The sequence below is a fragment of the Nothobranchius furzeri genome, chromosome 11 (assembly GCF_043380555.1).
Source record: "Nothobranchius furzeri strain GRZ-AD chromosome 11, NfurGRZ-RIMD1, whole genome shotgun sequence".
Lineage (NCBI taxonomy): Eukaryota > Metazoa > Chordata > Actinopteri > Cyprinodontiformes > Nothobranchiidae > Nothobranchius > Nothobranchius furzeri.
In genome coordinates this window covers 70,690,617-70,696,526 of record NC_091751.1, presented here as the reverse complement: position 1 = coordinate 70,696,526, position 5,910 = coordinate 70,690,617, and the positions used below count along the sequence as shown (strand labels likewise).

Genomic DNA, 5,910 nt, shown 5'->3' with positions numbered 1-5,910 from the left:
ATTCCTGTACCACTTGTTTCCAGCCTTGTCTGGGGGCTGGACACTCTGTTGGACCTATTGTCCAATGTGTATTCCTCACAGGCCCACAATTAATGGACGCCTTGTCTAAGGCTCCTGGAGCAGAAACTGCTGTCGGGGAGGGGGGACAAAAGCTGAGTGGGGGGTGTTGCTAAGGGAACCCCCACCCTTGCCCACCCCCCAGTACGTCTTTATGAAGGAATTAAAATGGGAGAAGGAGAGACTGTCCCTCCCGTCGTCATTCCAGCAGCTGAAAGCTGGATGCTGCTGTAGTTGGTGATAGGGATGCTCATTTCACTGCCCAGGGGAAGGGGGGGCACACCAGGTGGTGATGGAGGCTGCTGCCACCTGCCCTCCAAGGAACTTCCTCCCAGGAACTCGTCTGTGCTTATTCAGGTAAATTAAAGGAAGGCTTGGAGCTCCAGGAAGATATTCCAGCGGGAGTTTTAAACTACAGCCATCATGTAAAGAAGTGAATGAGTCACTAGTGTCAGGCCTTGGCTTCCCATCCCAAAGTTCCCACACCGATACACGTCAGGATTGTTTTACAAATCTCACGTCCTGATCGCCACCTGCATCATAAAGGGCTGATTGTGGCCGAGCAGCCAGCCCACCGAACAGAGCTGATGGGACATGATTTAGTAGGCCTGTGGCTGCTGCCTGCAGAGCGCCAGGCTCACTGATGCAAAGTGGTCTGAGAGGAGAATGTGGGAAACGGTCAGCGTTAAGCTGAACAACACTTACCAAGTCAGGAGTTTTATCATGACGTAATCCTATAAAAGCTGTTGGGAACATGATCTCTGATGGTTGTTGTAATGCAAAAGTTCAGAAAAACGTGTCGTCAGCATTTATATCCCTAATACACGGACCTAGTTTTGACTTTAAAAGTGCACAACTGACATCTTTACGGTAAGGATGCACAGCCCACAGCGGTAGCTGCAGCTGCAATTTTGTTCTTGATGACTAAATGATTAATAAATGTGGAGTTTAAACTTTCAAAAATAAGTTCTAATTGGATTTACATCTTAACATTGTTTGTATTTAATCTTCATTTGCAGCCAGGAGCGTTTGATTCCACCATCGACATCTATACTGGGCAATTCGTGTCCATAGGCTCCAATTATAAGTTTTTGTGCCAAAAAGGGAGGTGGCCACCACCGCCATTTTGACTGTGTTACAGGTTCTGTCAAGCCCAGACAATTCCATAAAAGGGAAAAGAGGTGGAGCTGAGGGTGGGGCTGTAAGGCTGGGATCAAATGATGACACCCGTCAAACTGAAGCGATGTAGCTAGAAGCTAACCCAAAGCGAACGCAGAGGTGGGAGCTAAGCTAACAGAAGAAGCTACCTAGCTACAACCGGAATTAACTGTGCACAACACCAGAGCTTCTGAGTCAGAGATGCGCCGGGCTGATCGGTGGGGAGAACCGGGTGGAACACAGAGGTCTCCGAGACCTCCACAAGCGGCAGCCAAATTATGGGAGCTTGGATTCCACTGATGTTGCTGCTGATTTCAGCATTATTAATAAGTATAACTATATATCAGCTTTAGTCTGGGATGGACCAAGCCCCCATAATTCGGGTCTGAAAATGAAGCCAACGCGGAAATGAAATAAATTGCAGTTCCACCCTCATCCACTAGGGGCTGGTGTCAGAAGCGAGCAAATCCTAATTGACTCCCATGTTAAAAATACCAATTTCACAGCAGAAATAAACATGTTTACAGCCTGGTACCAAAACATGTTTTTGGTTTAAATGATCTAGTTTACACTCATGACAACTCTGAGGGGGGTGAATTTTTTCTCACTCTTCTGTTTAAGTGTATTAAAAGCCTAAAATTCTGTATAATTAATGAGCATCAGACCCACGTGACCGCAGAGCTAGCTCCGTGGAAAGGCCTCAGTAGAGCCTCGGCCTGGCCTGGAAGCTGTTCCGCCATTTTCAGTCTCTCACCTTAGAGCATTAGTTGTAGTGTTTGTGCGTTCTTTTTGGATATTTTTTGTGCAATTGTTGGACAAAATGACTTGCTGTGGCATTAATTGCACTAATAGAGCGTCCAAGGAGTCTCCACTTCATTTTTTTTTTTTTGGTAAGTAAAATTATATTTATGTATTTTAGGTCACTGCTGAGCTGAGCTTAGATTTTAACATGTACTGTTTAACCATGAAATGTAAATGTAATAGGGTAAAACCCAGTGCATTTAACATAATGCTGCACTTTAGAAAATGGGCTGAAATATAACATGTTGGTGGAGCTGAGTTCCCACTATCGGCTTGTGGAGCTCTCGGAAGACCGATGTTTTCCACCCGTTCTCCCCTCCCCGCAGCTCGGCGCATCTCTGTCTGCTGTGCGGGCTGCCGGCTTGTGGAGCTCTGGGATGGAAACCTTTCCACCCGGTTCTCCCCAGCGGCAGCTCTGCGCATCTCAGATCGCAGCGGCGCTTGTCTGCTGTACGGCTGCCGGCTTGTGGAGGTCTCGGAGACCTCTGTGTTCCACCCGGTTTTACCCAGCGGTCAGCCCGGCGTATCTCTGACTCAGAAGCTCTGGTGTTGTGCACAGTTAACTCCGGTTGTAGCTAGGTTGCTACCTCCATTAACTTAGCTCCCACCTCCGTGTTAGCTTTAGGTTAGCATCAGGTTAGCTTGTGGCTAGTTCGACCGGTGTCGGTACAGGATCTGCTCGGGTGCAAGATCGGCTCGGGGTCCGTCGACTGCCGATGACGTCTAAGTAGTTGATTGGCTGAACATGAACCTTACGGAATTACGTAATCACGTTACGTTGGTCCAGGCAAATCTTTCTATTGGAAAGATGGACAACTTTTACAAAGAAATCCATCATTACCTCTTTGAAAATACACTTTTAGCATAGAGCTGCATGTATATTAGGGCTGAACGATTAACTGCATGTGCAATTAAATTGCGATGTGACAAAAGGAGATTTTCTAATCTCAAAGGCTGCAATTTGGCAGCGAGTGGTTAGCGCAATGCTAATATACATGGAAAAACCCATAGGAATGCTAATGCTAATATCGCCGATTACATTATTACAAATTATGAATTAGAAACGTGCCAAATGATTACATTTGGAGTCTAATAGAAAGTAAAAATACCATCAATCAAATAAGTACTGTCAGATATTTTAGTAAAGCCAGGAGATTTTCTAATCTCAAAGGCTGCAATTTGGCAGCGAGTGGTTAGCGCTATGCTAATATACATGTAAAAACCCATAGGAATGCTAATGCTAATATCGCCGATTACATTATTGCAAATAATGAATTAGAAACGTGCCAAATGATTACATTTGGAGTCTAATAGAAAGTAAAAATACCATCAATCAAATAAGTACAGACAGGTATTTTAGTAAAGCCAGAAAACTTTTAACTCCAGAGTTTTGGCTAGCAGCTATGAGCGTAACTGAACTACGCATGGACAAGACGTCAAAAACTCTAAACACAAAATACTTCAATAAACGGGACACACTTCTTTCCTGCAAATACAATTTCACAGGTGTTGCTAATACCTATGATCCTTCAAGGGATGTGCTCAAAGAGGACTTCAACATTATGAATAAAATATAGTGCTTTATTTTACAAATACCATTATAAACACAAACTTACGTCTTAAGAAACATTATTTTAATAACGAAACTGCTAAATTCTTTCCAGCAGTATAGGTGTGTAGTGTATTTTGTCCGAGTGGGTTTGCCGTACTTTGACGTCATCGGCAGTCGAAGGACCCCGAGCCGATCTTGCACCCGAGCAGATCCTGTACCGACACCGGGTGTCGTCAGTTGATCCCAGCCTTACAGCCCCACCCTCAGCTCCTCCTGCACAAGCTTATGGACCTGCTGTTCGACTCGGTGGTGGTGGATCCTCTCCCATATCAGGAGTACTCAGACAAAATTCCTGTTCCAGAACCTCTCTGTGCCCAGTTCCAAAGACCAGACAAACGGGATGCTGGGAGCAGGCACAGGTCCAGGTTTTAAAGTGCACGTAAGGTGAGCTACACAACAAGAAATGGTAATTATTAGTTAGTATTCTACTCTGTGTGGTTTTTCCTTCTCTCCTGCTCAGCCAGGCTGCACTCCTCTAACAGAAGGTGCATCCTCACACCTGTGACCATCATCTCATCTGGCAGGAGAACAAAAACAGCTGGTGGCCAGTCACTCATCTGTATTTTGTTGTTTTTCAATAAAGAATGACAAATTATTTAAGTTTATGGTTTTTTTTAGCACACAAATATCTATCTGTAAAAAGTATCTACAAAGCTAATATTTACATAACAAGTATGATTTGGTTTTGCAATACGGCACTCTGTTTATTTTAGTAAGATTTTTAAACCAAGTAAAGTTAGTAAAGAACACATTTCTATTGGCTGCTAAGAAACTGTTGGACTTAAAACAGGCCTGCTGTAGAAACAACTTGGCATAAATGATTCTTCCTGTTTTGTCTTAACCAAAGAAATTCCAGTAATTGAGCAAAAACATTTATTTTTTTACGTCACATTTTATAAAATAACAGGACACAAAGAGTCGGGACATTTAAAAAATACTTAAAATAATAAAAGGGGCCCCGAGAGCTGCAGAGTGAGTGGAACATTGGGTTGTGAAGGAAGAACAGTTCTCAACAGTGTGATATGAGGGTGTAGAAGGTGAAGCCGGTGCAGGTCCTCCTTCATGTTCACCAGATGTCACAGAGTGGAAATGTTGTTCTGTTATGTTTTATATTGCATGTTTTTTTTGCTTGATGTGGTGTTTTTAGGTTGATTTTTAACTGTTCGGGTGTTTTAAAAGATTGCTGCAACGTGCAGCCCATTCTGTGTTAATCCTCCCTAATTGCCCACACCTGAGAGCGGAGTGTGGATTGGCAGAGAATAAACTGTGGCAGAGCAGAGGGTGAAGAAGCAGTGAGGCGAGCGGATGTGGAGACGGGGGGACGGTGAGGGGAAAGGAAAAAGACTCGCCGGAGCCAGACGGACGCCGCAAGCCCCGCAAGCAGGGGAGGAGATCCACCAGGCACGGACAACAGCATCAGCGGCAGGAGAAGCAGCAGCCCTCCACACCTGTGTGGCGCGCACCCAACCGTAGCAGCGGCGGAGAAAGAGATCCGCGGCCGGAGGGCCAGGCACGGAGCGCAACACGGCAGGCGGGCAGAGTTACTCTGCCCCTGCGAGTAAGTATTTGAGCAGTGCCTGGCAGTGGTTGGAGTTGCTGTGGGGCCTTTGACTGCCGGAGGTTTTTGTGTGCCACAGGGACCGAGGAGGATTGAATCCACCGGCTGTCCAGCCTGTGGATCCCTGCGGACGACGTGCACCGCAGGAGGGCGGGGTCGTAGAGGGTTCACCTGGCGAGTGCATGCGGGGGCGGACTGGACTGCCTTGTCCTTTGGGCATCATTATCTGAGCTTTTAGAATAAATTCCCTTTTTTTAAAAATTGCTTCTGTGGTTGCACTGCTTGCCTTGGTTTTAGAATCTATTTTAATCTGTTAATAATAGTGGCACAAGCCATCCATACCACCTGATACGTGTCACACAGATTCACACTGCAGATCAGGAGCTGCTCTTCCATGCATGGAGTTGAAAAAGAAGGGGAGAAGGTCTTTCCACCTCAGTCCGCCCCAACCGAACCAGGAGACACGGACGTCAGGGAGGCCAAGGTTGCCTGAGGGTCTCTGCAGCTCTCTGGGCACCACGGCTCACGCAGCTGTCACCGATGATCCAAACGGCTATGGAGCCTAGCTGTTTAAAGTACAAAACCATTCATGAAGTGGTCGAGGCAGGTACTTGGTACTTACACTTGCTGCGTTGTGTAGCTGATGGAGACACACAGGTTGCCATGGTGACCTTTTAACAGATCTCAGAAAAAAATGTAATAAAAGAATGAAACTTAAAAACTC

At 45.8% G+C, this 5,910-nt stretch overlaps 1 long non-coding RNA gene across 1 annotated transcript; it reads left to right on the top strand.

Moving 5' to 3' along the window:
* The first annotated feature begins 3,927 nt into the window (after positions 1-3,927).
* LOC139061892 (uncharacterized) lies at positions 3,928-4,223 on the top strand. The gene is made up of 2 exons (XR_011515534.1): positions 3,928-4,012; positions 4,089-4,223. It is a non-coding gene; the product is annotated as an uncharacterized lncRNA (long non-coding RNA).
* Positions 4,224-5,910: the final 1,687 nt, after the last annotated feature.